Source organism: Hibiscus syriacus, unplaced genomic scaffold (assembly GCF_006381635.1).
Source record: "Hibiscus syriacus cultivar Baekdansim isolate YM2019G1 unplaced genomic scaffold, ASM638163v2 tig00000145_pilon, whole genome shotgun sequence".
In the NCBI taxonomy this organism is placed as follows: Eukaryota; Viridiplantae; Streptophyta; class Magnoliopsida; order Malvales; family Malvaceae; genus Hibiscus; species Hibiscus syriacus.
Genome location: NW_024061769.1, coordinates 36,967 through 59,142, shown reverse-complemented (window position 1 = coordinate 59,142; position 22,176 = coordinate 36,967). Strand labels below are relative to the sequence as shown.

Genomic DNA, 22,176 nt, shown 5'->3' with positions numbered 1-22,176 from the left:
AAAAGAAAGAGAAACGTTAATTCGATCAATGAAATTAGACACAACCCAACTTAGTTTTAACTTAAGGTTGGGCCAAAACCTATAAAGCTTCTCATTCGGTTTGACAATCTTATCATAATGAGATTCATCAACTATATATATCTCAGTCGTACTTTTAAGATATCTGCATTTGATTTGAACAACAGCTGGGACTTTACAATTTGGCAGTTCAGATTAATTGGCACACCCAAAAAATGAAAAGCAGCCTTGTACTACTCTCTTTTTTTTTCTTTTTTGTATTCCATAAAATGGAACCAAGAATCCCTACAAAATGGTTTATTCGGGGTTTAAAAACCCATACTGAGGTTACAATTGGAAACCTAAAAAATACAACTCATTCTTGCTTGTTTGTACATGTCCTATTGCTACCGTGGGAACATCACACGAACAATAAATGAGGGGACCAGTGCTGGAGTCTACGTGGAAGGTGGAGGTGCTGATGTGGGAAACTGCTACACTAGGGTTGCTGCATTGTTTGTTACATGTTGGGCTGATTAATGGCCTAAAGTTGGAGTGGATTGTGTTTGTGTTTGGTGTAATAGATTTGGGTAATGTATGGGCTAAGGGTTAATATTTGGATAATTGTATCTTGGGCTAAGTGGATTTGAATGTAGATGGTTTTGTAATTTTGATTTTTGGATTGTATTTAAACAATGGACTAATTTTAATCTGTAATTCATGCCACTGCCACCAATGTCACTTAAATTAGCACACGAACCACTTTAAATCGACCCTCGATCGTCCTTAATCTAATTCAACTTGTGAGGACAAAATTAGGGTATAATAATTGCCCCTTTTTGCTCATTATTGTGAAAACAATAGTGTAACAAAGACAAAAGATAACCTAATTTTGTTTGATTTGACGACGATCCCATTTCTTTAGCACCATCATTGGTTCTTCCATCTTTCAATCGAATGCTTTACCTCAACGTATTTGAATTTTTTCTCGCATGGTTTGCCCTAATGTCACATGTGTTGGGCTCGTAAATGACACATTATCCTTAATTAGCATATCTGAGGACTTGTTTATTTATTTTATAAATAATTTGTATCATGTGAGACCAAAAATGATATTTTTATCTTAAAAGAGATGGAATCTGATTTTTAAATGAGGTGATTTTTAGGAAAACACTAGATAATTGCATTGAGTGAGGAAAAATTTGTTTCAAGATAAACACTTTCAAGTGAGATAAAATTTATTTTAAGGAAAAACACTCTCAAGTGAGATAAAATCTATTTTAAGAAAAATAATCTCAAGTGAGATAAAATATGTTTTATGAAAAACAATCTCAAGTAGGATAAAATATGTTTTAAGAAAAAAAATATTAAAATAATATAAAATGAGATAAAATCTTGAGTGAAATGATTTTGAGTTTCGAGGGAAAAGTGATGATTCTGGTCCAACTTTTTATGTGATAGAATCGAGCGAGATGGTGATGCTGATCCAACTCATGAAATCGAGTAAGAAAAATGAAGTTGATCCAACTCCTTATGTGATGGATGAATCGAGGTTGAACAAGTTCTCCTCATTAGGAATTTGTTCTCCCTCATCGGACGAGTTCTTCTCATTATGAACCAAAATGTTGATCTACCTCCTTATATGATGGTATCAAATCTCACTTCAAATTAATGATTCTTCTGTGGATTGAGCTTCTCAATTCTTGAAGTTTTGCCACTCTGAATGTAATTCCCTCTATTTGAGGCTTGAATTTTGATTTGCTCTTCTTTCTCTTATTTCTTTGGAAGATCTGTAAGAATCATGCATCTATGTATGGGAATATGAATGCAACTAAATGCATATAAATGCATGACTTTCTTGTATACAAAAATAATGATCATCAATCTTCTTATGCCTCTAAAGTGAAGAGCTCGATCTTCTTTTCACTTGATTACTCTTGTCTAGAGTCCATCCTGATATCATTGTGGCATCTTGTCAACTCAAGCTTGCGTCTTCTAGAGAACAATCTGATCGTCTCGTGTCATCATGACTTTCTTGTCTCTTGTTTTGTTTTAACATTTCGGGAGAACTATTTTTTCTTAAATTCTTGTTATAATTAGGTATATGGTCAGATGCACTGTTTGTTTATGACTCAATTTCTCAATCAGAATTGTTTTTTTAGGATCTTTCTGCCAACCGAAGCATGAATGGTTGACTATTCTAAGGTAAACTCTTATTGTCTTCATATTTTGCCCATGTTATTTCAAGTGACGAAGCTTATCTTCAACGTCTTTTTGACTTGATTCTTGTTATCTCAATGTGATCAAAGTTTTTTAGTAATGCCCCAATGTAGGTATCTTTCATGGCTCGTCTTTATTTGAATGACAAGAAATTTAACTTCAAAAGGCCTCGTCCTCGTGCTATTTATCAACGATCACATGCTATCAACTTGGAAAAATAGAAGTTTCATCAAATATATTTATTCTTTATTATTCTAATCTAATAGCTTAAGGGCTTCTCTATGTGAGGTCTCTAAAGCAGATGGACACTCAAAAATTATCAGAGCTTTTGACAAAAATGCCCTGAACCTTTGCGATGAATTGAGATACTAAAAAATCTCCATATATATCATGCCCCATCTTATCAAGTGATTGTTTGCCTCTTAACTGATTATTGATGTTGATGATGTCACGAATAAGTGTGAGAAGTGTTATTTTGAGTCTTCTGATCTTTCAGGCTTTATCATTTAAAAATCAGAGAACGTCTTTAATACTTATGCATCTTTTATGGTCTTATTTCTTTATTTAAGGCAGAATAGGTCTCACCAACTTCAAGGACCTCCTTCATTCTTTAGAGATTGTCCTGTTTGAAAATGTTTTTATTCTTTTTCTTTTTCCAAAATGTGAAAAAGTTTTAAAAATGTCACCACTTTTTTGGACTCACAATTGAAACAAATTATAAACCAATAGTTCACTAAATATCAAATAAGTCAATTACTCTTTTAATCCTTCAAAAATTATATACATTTTACAAGTGTCAAGATTGATGCTAATGTTGAGGCTTAGATTGATTTCGGAAGGTAGAGTATTTCTGGTTGGCTTCTTTGGTTAAGATCTAGAATTCTTCTGATGAAGTAGTCATTACGCTCATCTTCTTGAAATGTTTACCGATTCCCGACTCTTGTGAGTATTTTCACGTTGTACAATGCTTTATCAAGAGATGTACAAGACCACCTACTATGTAACAGCTGAACAAACTAATGGAAATCGGGGCAAAGAAAGCACAAACAGAAGAAAATTGGAAAAAAATGTGAAAACGGGCAAAAGTTGAGATTTTTAACTTTTTCATTTTTGTGTTTAGAACAAAATTTATATTTTTATCTTTACTAATGCACGAGTCTCACTTTAACTTTGAAATTCAATTTTGTGTTTAAAATAGACATTTTATCTTTTTAAAATTACTTTTAACAATAATCTCAAAAATTTAAAGTTTAAACCACACATTCAAAAATTCTTTTTTACTGTACTTCTAAGAGTTACTTTTCAAAAAGAAGAAGAAGAGAAATATAGTTATTTGATTTTTTTAGGTTTTATATCCTTTTAATGTTTTAAATATATTTTATTTTTTTAAACTTAAAATAAGTTTTTTTTTTCATTTTTAATTATTTTAAATTTATATTTTGATTTTTTTATTTTTAAAAAAAATATATTTTAATTATTTGTAATATTTAGTGCATAATTTAATTTCTAAAAGTTATATATATTTTTAATATTATTCATTTTATTTTTAATTAGGGGTCACAAAATGATATTAACACATTCGATGGGTTTCCTTTAACGTCGTTAAGAAAAGCAGACTCATACTGAATTGTCCGGTTAATATATATTCTAAGAATTAATCTGCACTAAATATCATTTAAAGGACTATAGTTAGAAGTATTATATTTTAAAGCCACAATTGATGCATTAAACCTAGATTAGCCCTGACAGGTCCACATATAATGCTAAAATCAACTTGTATGACTAATTGATACGAAAATTGTGTATTAAACGTGACATGATATCTAAAAGTTCAATTAATGTGACCGACACAACATATTTATTTAACGTAGGTTTCATATTTATGTATAGGATTTAGACATTCATATTTTTTTTATAAAGTTTCTATGATAGCACGATCCAACTGTTATGATATTCTATTTAAAAATCAATTTTCTGGTGAGTTATTAAATTAAAATGTAAAAGAAATCTCTCACAAAAAATGGTAAAAGAAATAAATATAGTCGTATATTAGACTGTCGCATGAGACTTTCCCGATATTCCCTCAATTTGCAGAACAGGCGCTCTTCTCTTTTATCAAATTTAAACCAAAAAAAAAATGAAGAAGAGAAAGTTAAACCAGACGTGTATAAGTTAGCAACAATCACCAGTCGTCGTCCTTCACGTCGCATTTTAGTACATGTCTGTTTTTCATTTTTGATTCCCGTCTTTTCACTCGTTTTCATGTTCTTTACGTCTTGGTTACATTCGAGAAAAGAAGGGGAAAGTCGCCATTGTCGTGGCATTCCGAAATTCAAAGCTAATAGCGAATGCACTCATCTCATTCCTATCTTACGAGTATATTTATTAATTCTTTAAACGACGTATCGTTTTCGTATTATTTATATATTACACCAACGCTTTTCTATCTTTAAGTTCTGTACTTTGTGACACGTACAATACATATGTTTCCTTCCTACTTTTGTTCTTGAATCTGTTTCCTTCTTTTAATGCTAAACATGGTGAGTTCTGTACGATTTGATTTTGCAGAAAACGCTGCCGTGTTTTGAGCTAAATTCACCTCTGTTCATTTATCATTTTGATTTTTGTTTCTGCTCTTTCTGTATTGCTTGATCCTGCTCTTTCTGTATTGCTTGATCCTGCTGAAACGACAACGTTTCCATTAGCTTTGTTCGGTCGTTGCTGAAAAGACAAAGTCTCCAATGAAATTTGTTCGTTTATGTTACTCTGTACAAAGACTGGAGCTAAGCAATATGATTTAATTTCTGATTCTCTGTAACTTTTCTTTTGATCTCTCAATTGTCGATGCTCACGATTAAATAATAACATTGGACGAGTTAATTTATAATTGCTCTTTGAACTTTTTTTTTTGCAGTTAACATCAGAGAATTTTGTGTTAAGTTCTGGGGAGATTGTTTATAGTAACGTCGAAATGCGGGGACGACACGCTGATTCTTATTCCATGTACAAGCGTGGTAGCAGAGACCACATTATCAATGCCTATGACTATGACAAAGAACAAGGTTCACGGATTCTTCAATTTTTCTTTATAACGTATAAGAAAAAAACGTTTTTGATCAATTTCCCTTATGTAGTGAATTTATTGAGCACGAGCTTTTACTATTAATTCTGGAGCTGCAAGTTAATAAAAATGGCTAGTTATCATGAAGCAAGTTAATAAAAAAGGCAAGTTGCATGAAGTTCAAAGTTTTTTGTTCTGCTTTCTTATGTTATTAAGTTTTTAGTGTCATTTCTATCTCCATGCTTTTGATGTTTTTGGAATGGCTTCAAGTCCCCCATTTTAGTTGTCTTTATTAGTTTCAGTAAGTGCTGACAATTTTCTACTTTATTATGTGGACTTTTAAGTACGATTACAGAATGGAGTGGGCAAAGATATTGGAAACCCTCCCTGGAAGCGATCATTCCCGTATATACTCCTGGCAACCTTATCTTCCTTCTTATTTGGTTACCATCTTGGGTATGCTCAGTTTTTGATTTTTTTTTCTCGTTAAATCTGGAAATTCTGCAGACGTTGTATAGTTAATGCTTGCTACTGTTGATGCAGAGTAGTTAATGAAACGCTAGAAAGTATTTCACATGACCTTGGCTTTCATGGGGATATCATGGCTGAAGGTACTGGAGCAATGAACTTGTAGCTCGTCTTGTTTGAAAAATCACTCTAATGAGTAATGTGTTTTCTTTTTGTTGAAACGAAGGCCTGGTTGTAAGTACATGTTTAGGGGGTGCCTTTGTGGGATCGTTGTTCAGTGGTTTGATTGCAGATGGGGTTGGGCGTCGCAGGGCGTTCCAGCTGTGTGCTTTACCTATGATAATTGGATCTTCTATGAGGTAATTGCAATATTAATTCCTAGCTTCTTTTGGCTTTGAATTTATCTCAAATAGGCAATCCATTATGCTCCATATGGACGTCTTGGAGGGTTTGTTCTGAATTTTATTTTTTTGGATTTTAGTTCAGCTAAAATTCATTAGGCAAAATTTCAGTTTAACTGATAAATTTATAGTTAATTTCCTGAGCCATTTTGTTGAGAGATACTGAGTCACTCCTACCTTTTTCTTTTGGTTCCCATAAAACAAATTAAATTATATAGAATAAGTTAGGAGTTTTTTGGCATCTTGCTTTGTAATCTTTGAATAATTATAATTGTGTCTTCATTTCACTTTGTATAATTCTTGCAGTGCAACGGCAAAAAGCTTTTGGGTCATGCTTCTAGGGAGGTTATTTGTCGGGACTGGAATGGGTATTGGCCCTCCTGTTTCAGCTCTTTATATTGCAGAGGTATTAATGTACCATTTTTCTGTTATATTGTAAGGCTTCTTCTCTTCTTTCCTTTTTTTTTACAAATAGTAATGTGACCCATGAGGCCATGACCAGGTTTCTCCAGCTTATATAAGAGGTACATATGGATGCTGCAGTCAAATGCTACATGTTTAGGATTGATAGGTGCTCTATATATGGGATTCCCTGCTAAGGAAACCGAGGGTTGGTAAGAAATGATGAGTGAATTAGAAGTAGCCGTAGCAATGAAGATGATGATCAACAAAAAACTTGTTTTAATATGTGATTTATTGTTATTTGAAGCAAATCAATTTTTAGGATGGCACTACAAGATGATGTGCTTGGTTCCCCATTCTCGTTTTCAAAAGAAAAAAGTCATCTGAAGAACATACTTTGACAATGCTTTTCTGACACATAGGTTGATAACATAATTCATAACTTGATGATATGCACAGGTGGCGCATATGTTTTTGGGCATCTGTTGCTCCCGCTGCTATACTTGTTCTTTTTATGGAATTTTCCGTAGAAAGTCCCCATTGGTTTTTCAAGGTTGTCTGCTCTACTTTCATACTCACTAACAATAATTGTAGGTTCCCGCTTTGCATGATCAACATCCTTTAACTTCATCTTGCGATAAAAGAACTTGGATCCAGCTAGAGATGTAATGATATTTTGAAAAAATGGTCCATATTATGTTCACATTTTATATTGTTATATTCTTTGGAACTGCAAATAGTTAGCTTTACATATATCAATGTATACCACTATCACTTAAAATAACTTCGATTTCAGTTGTAGTTAGATTTAAGGATCTGAATATAAAGCCATTGTACGGATGCATCTTTCTGAAAAATTATTCAACTGAACAAAAATTTGATAGTGTGTGAGTGTACATTTTGACTAGGTAGTCAAGTAAGATATTGGAAGTGACTATGATGCGGTTGCTCTAGGTGTTGAGAAAGGATAGCAGACGCATTTTATTATTTTAAAAGACCCGTGGAGCCCGAAACTTTGATTGATGGACCAAAGGAGAATCTATAATATACTAAAAGAAAAGCTAGTTTCATTTCTGAGCTATGGGTGCTACTATATCCTGAAATCATTGCTTCATACTACGGGTGAATTTCAACCTCTATATATTAAGGAAAATGAAAAAAGACGAATGATATGATCAATTCTCATCGTTTATCTTCAAGTTGCTTTTTCGCTGTGTCGGTAGCCTCTCATAAGCTTTATAAACTTGCTTCAGTGAGGACGGGGTGCTGATGCTGAAATTGTATTTGAGAAACTTCTGGGAGGACCACATGTCAAAGTTGCAATGGCTGAATTGTCAAAGTCAGAAAGGGGGGACGAGTCAGATACAGTCAAGCTCTCCAAGCTACTTTGTGGCCGTCATGGTAAAGGTAAACTCTGAACATGCGAATAATTTTCGGTAAGATTTTAAGTTAGTATACTTTTCTTATTAACTTCTTCCTTTGCAGTTGTTTTCATTGGATCTCTTCTTTTTGCTTTTCAACAACTATCTGGCATAAATGCTGTTTTCTATTTCTCCTCGTCTGTCTTTAAAAGTGCCGGTGTACCCTCACAGTCCGCAAACACATGTGTGGGAATTGCCAATTTGTTAGGTATAAGTGGCTACTTCACCATGTATCTAATTTATGCATCGTGGAATATTTTTTAAAATTTGCTGCTTATACGTCTTCAGGGTCACTTTTTGCATTGCTTTCAATGGATAAACTGGGAAGGAAGGCTCTTCTCATTGCAAGTTTTTCAGGAATGGTAAAGAGAAAAGATTTGGCTTGACGTTTACTGTTTAGTGCCCTCTAGCAGCATATATAAGATATCAGAATTCCTAACATAACTTAATATCTGTAGCTGTTTGTGGCATTTATAATTTGGCACTAAATGTTGAATTCTATTAGAGAAAGCATGAGCATTATTGGACTTTGTTGTACCAATAAAATTTGTGGCCTTTTTTTTACAATTTATAAGAGTTATGGTACATATATTCTGCTTATTATATTTGAACATACCAATTTGTATTATGTTCAATAATTTATTTGATTTTTGCTTCATGCTTCTGTGTTTCAGGCAGTAGCAATGGGTATTCAGGCAATTTCAGCTAGTTCCTTAATTGCGAGTAGCAATGTAATTTATATCTCTGTTGGAGGCATGCTGTTGTAAGTTGTTAATCCTTTGAACATCTAAATGTTCCTTTCTAGAGTGGGATACGCTTATTAAACCCCTGAAGCTTAGTGTCACTTTGGATGTAAAAATTTCTTTTTCATGATGGATATCTAACCACTAAATGCATTAGAATGGATGTCTATGGTGACCTTATTACACGCTTTCACGAAGGCTATTCAAAGGAAACATTTATATTCAGCAACATCATTTTGTGGCGTGGCTGCTTCTTAACACAAACTTGATGGTGTGAGAATGCAGATTTGTCTGCACCTATGCTATGGGTGCTGGACCAGTGCCTGGTCTTCTCCTATCAGAAATGTTCCCCAGTCGGATTAGAGCCAAGGCGATGTCAGTTTGCATGGCTGTCCACTGGGTAAACAGTTCTTACTCTTTAAAAATCTTGTCGTTTGACGTTTTTTTTTACTTAAATGCCAATAATATCGCACAATCTTTTCAAATGCATTTCATATTAATATGTATGGTGAACAGGCACGTGACTCTTTGGTTTTTGTCTTGTGTTTCTCCTTTTTCCTGATTTTTAGAACCACCAGTTACTGTCTTTGGTGTTTGTAACAGATGTTTAATTTCTTGGTCGGCCTGTTGTTTTTACGATTACTGGAGCTGCTTGGACCATTCCTCTTGAATACAATTTTTGCCACCTTTTGTTCGCTGGCAGTTATATTTGTAAAGAAAAATGTACTGGAAACTAAAGGCAAAACACTTCAAGAGATTGAAGTTGCACTTCTTCCACCAGGTATGTCAGTTTCTTCTCATTTTCAGAACCGGGTGAACAGAGTAAGTTAAGTTAGATATAGCTAATTGAACTCAATTATAAATTAGTTTTGTATTATGCTGTTACGATTTTTTATTTTTCTTGAAGTATCCATGTTCAACACCAGTACAATTACAGTGAACTAAGTTGAAAACATGTGAATGTAGACGTTCTAAAATATTTAATGGTTTAACAGGAGAACTTTTACTACTAGATTCTGTCAAAGTCCACAACTGAATTGGGGAGTTGCTGAATATCAAAGTTGTTAGTTGCAGTCGTTTCTTTTGCATCAAACTTATTTCTGAATACAAATCCATCATAGATGAAGTAATGGAATGAGACATGTTCACCAGGTGATCACTCCCCAAAGCCCAATGTATTCTTTGTCGTTTATTCTTGTTGAATACTTGGTGAGCACATTTTCCTGTTCCTGCTTGAATTTTCGATGTAGTATTATTTATACGAACACACTACACACTGGTTTTCACTTCGAGGGTTTTCACTTCGAGTGTTTTGTACTTTTGAATTTCAATGCAAGTTTAATCCATGATAGAACCTCACTTTCTTGAGTTTTTGAGTACTTTGATGTTTTGTTAATTCTCAATGTAAATTAATTCATGAGCTGCTGAGGTTGGCAATGAATTATGAGAAATAAACTTGAAATTTAGTCTATTAATGGACTGCAAAAGATCATTTTATTTTATGAATTGTTAAAAGTTCGAAGAGAAAGACACAGCTTAAACCCCCGCTCAAAACTCCTTTGATAAGCCAAACCTCTTGTCCAAATCGCAAGCACCAAAATTGAGCATCAGTCGCTGAGTTTACAATCCTATAAGGTATTTCCTGATGTTCATTTCTTCTTCTTCTTACTATATTATATGCTTTCATTGTCTAGTTTGGGTGACTCTGAAAATAAATAAAAAAATGGAAAACAAAACTGAGAAAAGCTTTAGAAATTTAATTGATGAAAATATCAAAGACAAAGGAACCCAAGTGCTCGATTCTATCTAAGAGAGGGAAAAACATATATTTTGATTTCTGACTATTAACTTCAGTTGAACAAGATCTGTATATTTATACTTAATCGACCTTTTTCAAGTAATTTATTTTGAGGGGTTTCTGACTTTGGGTTTTAACTGAATCATTCGATTGTAAGAAAACGCTTAAGAAAAATGGTGTCTATCTGCTATGCTTTCTTTTTCTTCATTTTCCTCGAGTGAAGTGTTCGATAAAATGCTTCACTGACGAAAAAGAAAGCCCAGCAAATTGTAATGCTGGTGATGTTTCCATTTTGTGCGTGATTTTGGTAGTTTGTTTGAGACTGCAGTGATCTATTTTGAGAATGGAGAACAAAGATGATGAAGTGAAGAAAGCACAAGTTGTGGAAGCCAGGGCAAGAAATATCAGCCACAATGTGCGACGTGCAGAATGTGGGAGTCAGTCCATTGAAGATTCACAAGCAGATATAGCTAAGGGTGTTTAGATCCGATCCGATTTAAAAAAATAATCAAAAACCGATCCAAAAAATCGATAACCGAAAAAAACCGTAACCGATTTAGTGTGTTTGGTTTTTTTTCCACAAAACCGATCGGTTCAGTTTCGGAAATCCGAAACCGATCCAAACCAAACCAAACCGATATCTATTAAAATGATTTTTCCATATTTCTTGTCTAGAGAATCTGACAAATATAAGGATTATGAAACACTTTCAGGATTTTGCTGTAGTCTACTTGGTCAGGCTTCTCAACTCTCACCCGAGAGATCTGGGTTCAAGATCTGGCAATGGAATGCTTTTTTTTTAATAACTATTGATGATAGTATGCTGTAGCGTTGGATTCAACCATGCTTGTATGGATGTGGAGGGGGAAGCTTGAATGAATGATTCATTGAACACGCTAGCCGTACTAAAACCCTCGTTACTTTTTTAATTTTCCTCTAATTTACAACCTCTTCAAGATAGAGAAAACTAAAGCCATTTATAAGCAGAAGACAAAGGCAGAGGCAGAGGAAAAGAAGAATTGGAGAATGGAGAGTTCACTGAATTATATTAATCGACAAACTGGTCTATGTAAACATTTCATTTCTAAACATTTTAATGGAAATATGATTCTCAAGTATTGTGTTTTTCCCGTACATTGTTTGTTTATCAATATTTTTTTAGAAACATCCAAATCGATCCAAACCGAATCAAACCGCACTTAATTAGATCGGATCGAATCAGATTTTTTTTTTTACAAAAATCCAAACCGTAAACATTTATACTTTCGGATCAGATGAATTTTTAGTCAAAAACTGATCCAAACTGACCACGAACACCCCTAGATATAGCAATCCTCCTTAGAAAAGTACACAATTTTATTCTCTAGCAAATGGTTTTGTAAAAATCCAAGTTATTTGTGTAACCCCCTAGACCCAGCCTATGCGTTTCGACTAAGTCTAGTGGCTCACATTATGATTCTTTAAGACATTTTTCCGAAACCGTTATTCAATCAATGTAAAATCGCATTATAAATGACATGAAGTTATAATAAATCATACTATCAAAACCTAACTTGTAAATATAATACCAATAAGTAATAATTTAATTTAAAACATATCTTAAAAATCAAATCACGATAAACCGAATAGTAATAGCAAAAGTGTCATCATATTAAAATACCATACTTTAAAATAAGGTCCATGTTAACAAAATAAAGACAACTTGCAAGGTAAAAACATTACAATCAAATATACTTCAAGAGATATGTTGATCCTCCAAGTGCTCAATCCAGGGTAACTAACCAACAGTATCTGAAAGGGGGAAAACATTTTCGAAAAGTGAGCTAGGCTCAGTGTGTCCCAACATTACCATAAAATTTCAATAGGTACACTAAACAAATCATAGTCCATTAAGTCCCATAAAATTATACTGCAGTAAATCTCTTTAAAAAGCGTTACCCTAAGGGAACATCTTAGGGCCTGAGAGCCTACCCAAGATAGATTTCGGGGCCGTGGGGCCTACCTAAGAACACATCTTAGGGCCGCAGGGCCTACCCGAGAATGATCTCAGGGCCGCAGAGCCTACCTAAGAGTCACATTAGGTCCGTAAAATTTTCCAGCTTGATCAGAGCTGTACTTTATAAATTCGTATTCCAAAAATTTAATTGCACCGTGTTATAAATTCCATAAATCCATAAACATGGTAATCATATACCATTTCAAAACAAATATCAGATAACAGTCATAATCCATAAATCATCACATTAAATCGGTGCATCAACAATACGGAAACCAAAGAATTCAGTGTACCACATATTAAAACAAATAAAACAGTTCAGTAATAAATAGGGAACACACCTCGATAATATGTTCAAATCGTGGATCTACTGATTGCTGGTTTCACCACGCTTTGCTACAGTTTTCGAACCTAATTTATAATATCACTATATTACTAATGGGTAACATAAATAAATCTCTAAAATCATAAAATTTACGATTCTTACGAGTGAATACTGGTATACGTGGTTTAACTGATCTAGAAGAGTTGGGTCGAGCTATCGAATGATCCGGAGAGTCTCTTGTACCTTCAAACAATAATAATTAATCAGCCCCAAATCTTACTTAATTGTTCAAAGCTAGAATTCTTAAGTATATAAGCATTTTTCGGGTTTGACTATCATTTTGGGGTATTTCGAGTCTGAATTTGGCCAAACGGATTGCGGAATCGGAATCAGGACGTCGAAAAACATAAAGTATGACTTTCCGAAAATTCAGATTCTTGGTCAAAGTCAACCACTTTGACCGTAGATTTGGAGACCTTCGGATTCGAATTTGACAAAACAGACCACGGAAACGGATTTGGCACGTCGAAAACTATCAGGATAGGTATACTCGGAAAAGATTAACGGTCGTTTAATGCTCGGTCAAAGCCATTTTAAGTTTTGGTCAAAGAAAGTCAACGGTCAACGGTCGAGTCGGGTCGGGTCAACGGTCGGGTCGGGTCAACGGTCGGGTCGGGTCGGACCGGTCAAACCGGCTCAGACCAGTCAAACCAATTCAGACCGGTCAAACCGGTTCGAACCGGTTGAAACCGGTCAAACCGGTCAGAACCGGTTGAAAACCGGTTAAACCGGTTTCCAGCAGCCACTCGCCCTGCGGCGGCGCGTGTGGCGCGTGAGACGTCCTCCGGGGCCCTAAAAATCCCGGAAAAATTTCTAAAAATTATTTTGAGCGATTTCAAGATACTTACAACGATCGGTTCAAATTTTTGAACGGCGGAGAGCTCGATTTCAAATCGGCCGAATCTTTGACTGCACCACCTCCTCACGCGCCGCCGTCTAGGCGGACAAGGTTGACACCGGTGAACTCGGAACGGCACAAGGAACACGATGGTGCGGGAGGTGTCGTAAACAGAGCAACGATCAGCGGTGAATTTAAGATTTTCTCGGCGATAGAGCTAACAAAACCGTCGCTACTTTGACTGGAAATTCCCGACGTTTGGCCGCGTTTCGCTTCAATTAATTTGAAGGTTTTGCTCCTCGCTCGATGATGAACACAACGGTGGTTTCAAAACAACGATCGGAATTCGGACGGCGTCGGAATCGAGTTTGGAAGTTGTGTGCGTGAGGAAGGATTTGTGAAATTGATTTCTGTTTTTCAAAACAGAAATCACGCATATATCAATTGTCTGCCGACACTCCATGGTTAAATTCAGGGCTTGGTCCCTGAATTTTCTTTAACTTTAAAACAAGCTCAACGTTTTAAAATCTTTCAATTCAGTCCCAAATTTTCACAATTAAACCCTCAAATTTTAATTAAATATTATTTTGAAAATCGGGTTGTTACAATTCTCCCCCTCTACAAGAAATTTCGTCCTCGAAATTTACCTTATGAGAATAGTTGAGGAAACTGAGCCTCCATTGACTCCAATGTCTCCCAAGTAGCTTCTGAGGGGCCTCGATTCCTCCACTGAACTTTGACCATTGGAATTCGTCTATTCCGAAGAACTCGTTCATCTCTCTCCAAGATCTGAATGGGCTCCTCTTCATATGACAAATCAGGTCTCAGCTCTACTTCTTCAACCTGAATAATGTGACCTGGATCTGGACGGTATCTCTCCTCAACATTGATACATGAAAGACATCATGAATACGACTTAGCTCAGAAGGCAACTCAAGCTGATATGCAACAGGTCCTACCCTCTTCAAGATACGAAATGGTCCAATAAATCTTGGACTCAATTTACCCTTACGCCCGAATCTTAATACTTTCTTCCAGGGTGAAACTTTCAAAAAGACCCGATCTCCCACTTCAAACTGTATATCCTTCCTTCTTTGATCTGCATAAGATTTCTGCCTATCAAATGCCTCTTTCAGACGGTCACGGATTAATCTGACTGTGTCCTCCGTCTCTCGCACTAACTCAGGTCCCAAAGTTTTCTTATCACGCAACTCAGTCCAACAGATCGGAGTGCGACATTTACGCCCATAGAGTGCTTCATAGGGTGCCATACGAATACTGGTCTGATAACTGTTATTGTAAGCAAATTCAGCCAACGGCAAAAAGTTCTCCCAACTACCATGAAAATCGATTACGCAACCCCGCAACATATCCTCCAGAATCTGAATTACTCTCTCAGATTGACCATCAGTTTGTGGATGAAAGGATGTACTATAATCCAATCTTGTTCCCAAAGCCGTATGTAACGCCTTCCAAAATCTCGAAGTAAATCTCGGATCTCGATCAGAAATAATAGACAATGGAACACCATGCAATCTGACAATCTCTGAAATATACAATCTTGCCAGCTTATCCAAAGTATAATTTACTCGCACAGGAATGAAGTGAGCTGACTTTGTAAGTCTGTCAACAATCACCCAAACTGAATCTTTTTTCAAAGGAGTCATAGGCAAGCCAGTAACAAAATCCATAGTAATACGCTCCCATTTCCATTCAGGAATCTTGATAGGCTGTAACAAACCTGATGGATGTTGATGTTCTGCCTTAACTTGCTGACAAGTCAAACACCTAGCCACAAAGTCAGATATGTCTTTCTTCATACTAGTCCAATAATACCTCTCTCTCAAATTCCGGTACATCTTATCTCCTCCGGGGTGCATAACATATGGACTACTATGAGTCTTAGTAAGGATAGTCTGCCTCAATTCAGCGTCATCAGGCACACAATATCTACCTTTAAAGCATAAAACTTCATCCTGATCAATTGCGTAATCTGTGTTTATCCCCTGCTCTACTTGCTCAAAGATGGAAAGCAAGGAGCTATCAAGGGGCTGCTTAGCTTTGATCTCATCAACCAAGGTCGGCTTAACTTGCAATTCTGCTAACAAAGTGCCATCGTCATATAAATTCATCTTGGCCATTAAAGACCTCAACTCCGATACCGTCTTTCGACTCAAAGCATCTGCTACAATGTTAGCTTTACCAGGGTGGTAATCAATCACGCAATCATAATCTTTTAGAAGCTCTAACCAGTGACGCTGTCTCAAATTAAGTTCCTTCTGGGTCAGAAGATACTTTAAGCTCTTATGATCTGTGAAAATGTAACATTTCTCTCCATAAAGATAGTGTCTCCAAATCTTCAAGGCAAAAATTACTGCTGCCAACTCTAAATCGTGAGTAGGATAATTACTCTCATGCGGCCGCAGCTGACGGGATGCATAAGCCACCACCTTACTTTCCTGCATTAAAACACAACCAAGTCCTGAATGTGAAGCATCACTATACACTGTAAAATCCTTCCCGGACTCCGGTTGAATCAACACCGGTGCTTGAGTCAAAACCGCCTTTAATTTCTCAAAGCTCTCCTGTTGTGCCTCGCCCCAGTCAAACAACACATTCTTCCTTAACAACTTTGTCAAAGGAGAAGCAATGATCGAGAAGCCCTCAACAAAACGTCGATAATAACCAGCCAAGCCCAAGAAACTGTGGATTTCAGATACGTTCTTAGGTCGTTTCCAATTCATAATAGCCTCTATCTTGCTGGGATCAACCTGAACACCTCGCGCAGAAATAATATGCCCCAGAAATGACACTTCTTGAAGCCAAAACTCACACTTGTTTAGTTTGGCATATAGACGATGCTCTCTCAAAGTCCGCAGAACAATCTTCAAATGCTCGTCATGCTCTGCCTCAGTACGAGAATAGATCAGAATATCGTCAATGAAGACCACCACAAGTTGATCCAAATATGGTCGGAACACCCGATTCATCAAATCCATAAAAGCTGCAGGAGCGTTCGTCAAACCAAAAGGCATCACTAAAAATTCATAATGACCATATCTAGTGCGAATGGCCGTTTTTGCAACATCAGATCCTTTAACTTTCAATTGATAATACCCCGAACGAAGATCAATCTTAGAGAATACAGTAGCTCCTCGCAATTGATCAAATAAGTCATCAATCCTGGGTAATGGGTATTTATTCTTGACCGTCATCTTGTTCAATTTCCGATAGTCAATACATAATCTTAGCGACCCATCCTTCTTTTTCACGAATAGAACTGGAGCTCCCCATGGTGAAGTACTATGTCGGATAAATCCTCGATCGAATAATTCTTGCAATTGGACCTTCAACTCCTTAAGTTCCTTTGGAGCCATGCGATAAGGTGCCATAGAAATAGGTGAAGATCCCGGATAAGTCTCAATCTCGAACTCTACCTCTCTATCAGGAGGTAACCCAAGCAACTCCTCAGGAAAAACATCAGGAAACTTGCTAACTGTACGAATCTCCTCGATTGTGGACAATGCACCTTTAGTGTTCAAAATACAGGCAATGAACGTCTCATATCCCTTTCGGATCATACGATCAATTTTCATCGCTGAAACTATATTGGAGAGATAGCCACGCCGTTCACCAATTAACACAACAGTCCGACCATCTGAAGTCTTTAGGGTAGCTCGCTTGTACTCGCAATCCAGATTTACCTTGTGTTTATTCAACCAATCCATCCCAAGAATTAGATCAAACTCCTCTAGAGGAAGCTCCATAAGATCAGCGAGAAAAATTTCTCCCTGCACCTCCAAAGGACAACGCCGAAATACCTTATTCACTAATACCGCTTGTCCTACTGGACTTGTAACTGTAACAGTATTTTCAGTGTTCTCTATCGGAATCTGAAGGTTTCGAGATACTGAGCTCGATACATAGGAGTGAGTGGAGCCATTGTCCAGTAATGCAAAGTATGGGATAGAATAAATAGTAAATGTACCTGCAATAACCTCAGGCTCATCTCTGTCATCCCGACGTCTAGTGGCATAAACCAAGGCTGGCTGTCTAGCCTCAGAAACTGTTGGCCCTCTATTTTGCTGAGGTCGAGCTCTACTGTCTGTCCTGGACACTGAACCACGAGCCTTTACTTGGCTACGATCTCTAATTGGAGTATGTACTGTAGTCTGAGAACGCACAGGAGTCTGGGTAGCGATCCGCTCAGACGAAGCTAGCTGAGGACAATCCCTCCGAAAATGTCCACTAGATCCACAATGAAAACATGCTCTGGTCTTCCTATAACACTCTTCCGTGTGCCGTTTCCCACAAAAGTCACACTGAGGCACTAGAACCGGAACCGAAGAACCACCTCTACTAACAGCTGAAGGTGATGATACAGTAGACCTGAAGCGTGTATTGCTCCTCTGAGGGGCTGAAGTACGAGTCCTCTTACCGGAATGTGCGGATGATTCAGTAGGGCCAAAAGATTTCCTAGATCGCTCCTGATCAACACGTTCTCTACCAGAAGCTAACGCCGCCATCTCCTCAGCATCCTTGGCTCTGCTTACCAGCACATCAAAAATCTCATCTTGAAGGGCTACCACCTGCCTACGTAGCTCGTATCTGAGTCCAAAGGCAAATTTACGACATCGATCTCTTTCGGTAGGCACCAGACTGATTCCATACTTTAACAATTTCAAGAACTCTATTTCATACTCTGAAACAGTCATGTCACCCTGAACCAAGTCCTGAAACTGCTGTCGTCTCTGGACTAAGTAGCGCTCACCCAAGAATCGGCTCCGAAAGCGCTCCTTGAAGAAATCCCATGTCAAACGATCAGTAGAAACACTACTGGTCACTGACTCCCACCATGTGTGGGCATTTCCATCTAACATCGCTACTGCCCCCAAATATCTCTTTGCTGAGTCCAAACCCAACTGATCCATGCGTCTTTCTGTATCCTGTAGCCAATCTTCTGCTTCAGTAGGAATTCATCCAAGCTGTCCTCCAAAAGCCTGACCCCATTAGCAATTAGAGTCTGCGAAATAGGAACCTCAGATACAACACCAGCAGCTCTGACTGCTCCCTGTATCAACTGCAGAAATTGTCTACCAAAAGTCTCATCCAAAGCAACTCCGGTAGATTCTGACTCAATATCTGTCGCTCCTATGATCGGTGTAGTCATGCCAATACCATCGGTAGGAGGCAGATTCGTTGGGGTCGTAGGAGCAGGATCACCTATCGGAGGTGGGGGATCTACTCGTATCTCATCGATCGGATCTGCAAATCTAGCCACTCGACCTCGTCCACGGCTAGTTCGACGACCACGTCTAGCACTCATTTTGATGGATCTCAAGTTTACTACAGAAGATAAAACTTAGGGTTAGATAAGCACTTGGAGTCTCGAACACAGTTAAAAATTTTAATAACTTTGTGATATGACCTTTGTTTCTTGTTTTGTAAAATATTTCAAAATCGTATCTTCCATGTGGACTCATACACAGTCCGAGGGTTAAAAACCAAAAGCTCTGATACCAATAAATGTAACCCCCTAGACCCAGCCTATGCGTTTCGACTAAGTCTAGTGGCTCACATTATGATTCTTTAAGACATTTTTCCGAAACCGTTATTCAATCAATGTAAAATCGCATTATAAATGACATGAAGTTATAATAAATCATACTATCAAAACCTAACTTGTAAATATAATACCAATAAGTAATAATTTAATTTAAAACATATCTTAAAAATCAAATCACGATAAACCGAATAGTAATAGCAAAAGTGTCATCATATTAAAATACCATACTTTAAAATAAGGTCCATGTTAACAAAATAAAGACAACTTGCAAGGTAAAAACATTACAATCAAATATACTTCAAGAGATATGTTGATCCTCCAAGTGCTCAATCCAGGGTAACTAACCAACAGTATCTGAAAGGGGGAAAACATTTTCGAAAAGTGAGCTAGGCTCAGTGTGTCCCAACATTACCATAAAATTTCAATAGGTACACTAAACAAATCATAGTCCATTAAGTCCCATAAAATTATACTGCAGTAAATCTCTTTAAAAAGCGTTACCCTAAGGGAACATCTTAGGGCCTGAGAGCCTACCCAAGATAGATTTCGGGGCCGTGGGGCCTACCTAAGAACACATCTTAGGGCCGCAGGGCCTACCCGAGAATGATCTCAGGGCCGCAGAGCCTACCTAAGAGTCACATTAGGTCCGTAAAATTTTCCAGCTTTATCAGAGCTGTACTTTATAAATTCGTATTCCAAAAATTTAATTGCACCGTGTTATAAATTCCATAAATCCATAAACATGGTAATCATATACCATTTCAAAACAAATATCAGATAACAGTCATAATCCATAAATCATCACATTAAATCGGTGCATCAACAATACGGAAACCAAAGAATTCAGTGTACCACATATTAAAACAAATAAAACAGTTCAGTAATAAATAGGGAACACACCTCGATAATATGTTCAAATCGTGGATCTACTGATTGCTGGTTTCACCACGCTCTGCTACAGTTTTCGAGCCTAATTTATAATATCACTATATTACTAATGGGTAACATAAATAAATCTCTAAAATCATAAAATTTACGATTCTTACGAGTGAATACTGGTATACGTGGTTTAACTGATCTAGAAGAGTTGGGTCGAGCTATCGAATGATCCGGAGAGTCTCTTGTACCTTCAAACAATAATAATTAATCAGCCCCAAATCTTACTTAATTGTTCAAAGCTAGAATTCTTAAGTATATAAGCATTTTTCGGGTTTGACTATCATTTTGGGGTATTTCGAGTCTGAATTTGGCCAAACGGATTGCGGAATCGGAATCAGGACGTCGAAAAACATAAAGTATGACTTTCCAAAAATTCAGATTCTTGGTCAAAGTCAAAGTCAACAACTTTGACCGTAGATTTGGAGACCTTCGGATTCGAATTTAACAAAACAGACCACGGAAACGGATTTGGCACGTCGAAAACTATCAGGATAGGTATACTCGGAAAAGATTAACGGTCGTTTAATGCTCGGTCAAAGCCATTTTAAGTTTTGGTCAAAGAAAGTCAACGGTCAACGGTCAACGGTCGGGTCGGGTCGGGTCAACGGTCGGGTCGGGTCGGGTCAACGGTCGGGTCGGGTCGGGTCGGACCGGTCAAACCGGCTCAGACCGGTCAAACCGATTCAGACCGGTCAAACTGGTTCGAACCGGTTGAAACCGGTCAAACCGGTCAGAACCGGTTGAAAACCGGTTAAACCGGTTTCCAGGAGCCACTCGCCCTGCGGCGGCGCGTGTGGCGCATTAGACGTCCTCCGGGGCCCTAAAAATCCCGGAAAAATTTCTAAAAAGTATTTTGAGCGATTTCAATATACTTACAACGATCGGTTCAAATTTTTGAACGGCGGAGAGCTCGATTTCAAATCGGCCGAATCTTTGACTGCACCACCTCCTCACGCGCCGCCGTCTACGGCGGACAAGGTTGACACCGGTGAACTCGGAACGGCACAAGGAACACGATGGTGCGGGAGGTGTCGTAAACAGAGCAACGATCAGCGGTGAATTTAAGATTTTCTCGGCGATAGAGCTAACAAAAACCGTCGCTACTTTGACTGGAAATTCCCGACGTTTGGCCGCGTTTCGCTTCAATTAATTTGAAGGTTTTGCTCCTCGCTCGATGATGAACACAACGGTGGTTTCAAAACAACGATCGGAATTCGGACGGCGTCGAAATCGAGTTTGGAAGTTGTGTGCGTGAGGAAGGATTTGTGAAATTGATTTCTGTTTTTCAAAACAGAAATCACGCATATATCAATTGTCTGCCGACACTCCATGGTTAAATTCAGGGCTTGGTCCCTGAATTTTCTTTAACTTTAAAACAAGCTCCACGTTTTAAAATCTTTCAATTCAGTCCCAAATTTTCACAATTAAACCCTCAAATTTTAATTAAATATTATTTTGAAAATCGGGTTGTTACAATTTGCTTTAGCGACAAGATGAAATCTGTTTGTTAACAAAATTTAACTGTTATAATCTCATCACATAAAATAAAAGTACTCCCTTCCAGAAGTTGGTGGAACTGGCTGATCAAGTTTTTGTCGACGTGATGACATTGTTACTTCAGTTGAACTATTAGTTTGCGAGTTAATGGCTTGCTTTTAGGCCTTGTTGTCTTAACATAATTTTTGTTAGCTTCTAATCTGTATATATGCGCGATTGGATCATTTCTTGTTCTGTATGTTAATGAACTTCTACATGTTTCGACATTTCTAAAACTCTGAATTCTCTGCATTCCATGAAAATCTAAAGTTGCTTAGTCTTTGAATAATTATAACTGTGAAGTGTGAACTCTCTTTTGATTGCAAAATCAATCATTTGCTAGCTTTCTTTCCGAAGATATTCTTATTCTGTTCCTTCAATTCTTAGTACCGTGTCATACTTGTT

General features: G+C 37.2%; 1 long non-coding RNA gene and 1 pseudogene across 1 annotated transcript; both read left to right on the top strand.

Moving 5' to 3' along the window:
* The first annotated feature begins 433 nt into the window (after window positions 1-433).
* On the top strand, window positions 434-9,324 carry LOC120135223 (annotated as a pseudogene).
* Window positions 9,322-22,142, top strand: LOC120135901. The gene is made up of 4 exons (XR_005517294.1): window positions 9,322-9,494; window positions 9,709-9,757; window positions 11,412-11,413; window positions 22,129-22,142. It is a non-coding gene; the product is annotated as an uncharacterized LOC120135901 (long non-coding RNA).
* Window positions 22,143-22,176: the final 34 nt, after the last annotated feature.